The 940-nt window shown below is 44.4% G+C and overlaps 1 non-coding gene across 1 annotated transcript; it reads right to left on the reverse strand.

The window, feature by feature from the left end:
* Window positions 1–388: 388 nt before the first annotated feature.
* Window positions 389–529, reverse strand: LOC118148261 (U4 spliceosomal RNA). The gene has a single exon (XR_004735016.1). It is a non-coding gene; the product is annotated as a U4 spliceosomal RNA (small nuclear RNA).
* Between the last annotated feature and the right edge of the window lie 411 nt (window positions 530–940).

Consider the following 940-nt stretch of genomic DNA (forward strand, 5'->3'; position numbering starts at 1 on the left):
GGCTTTCATGTCTCACTCCTTTCACTTAGCTAGACGCTGCCACCTTTGGTTTTTTTTTTTTTTTTTTTTGAGGTGGAGTCTCTCTCTGTCACCCAGGCTGGAGTGCAATGGCACAATCTCGGCTCACTGCAACCACCTCTGCCTCCCAGCTTCAAGTGATTCTTCTACCTCAGCCTCTCAAATAACTGGGATTACAGGCATGCACCACCATACCTGGCTAATTTTGTATTTTTACTAAAGACAGGGTTTCACTATGTTGGTCAGGCTGGTCTCAAACTCCTGACCTCAGGTGATCTGCCTGCCTCAGCCTCCCAAAGTGCTGAGATTACAGGTGTGAGCCACTGTGTAGGGCACACCTTTTTATTTTATTTTTTATTTTTTTATTCAGTCTCTGTAGAGACTGTCAAAAACTGCCGGTGCCAACTATATTTCCAGTCGTCATGGCGGGGTATTGGGAAAAGTTTTCAATTGGCAATAATCGCTCCTGGGATAAACCTCATTGGCTACGATACTGCCACTGCACGAAGCTACACCTTTTCATTTTTTAAATCAAGCTAAAACCAAAACCACAATGTATTCATTCTATTGTTCAACATTCTTGTTTCTATACGTTGTGTTTACATGGAGTCATTCAACAAATCCATAGACTGGCTTTTATTTCGGAATATTTCCAGGCAGTAGAATTCTCCCTTCTTAGTTCTGACAAATGCACGGTCATGTATCCACCACCACAAGCAAGGTACAGACAGTGCAGTCACCCCAAAACCTCCGGGGTCTCCCTTTGCCATCAATCACTTCCTCCTCTCCAAACCCACTCCCTGCAGCCACTAAGCTGACATCCCTCCCATAGGATTACTTTTGCCAGAGTTTCGTGTGAGTGGAATAGATGTGGACTTTCGAGTTTGGTGTCTGTCACTGAGCATGTTTTTGAGATTCCTCC

The sequence above is a fragment of the Callithrix jacchus genome, chromosome 15, assembly GCF_049354715.1.
Source record: "Callithrix jacchus isolate 240 chromosome 15, calJac240_pri, whole genome shotgun sequence".
Taxonomy (NCBI): Eukaryota; Metazoa; Chordata; class Mammalia; order Primates; family Cebidae; genus Callithrix; species Callithrix jacchus.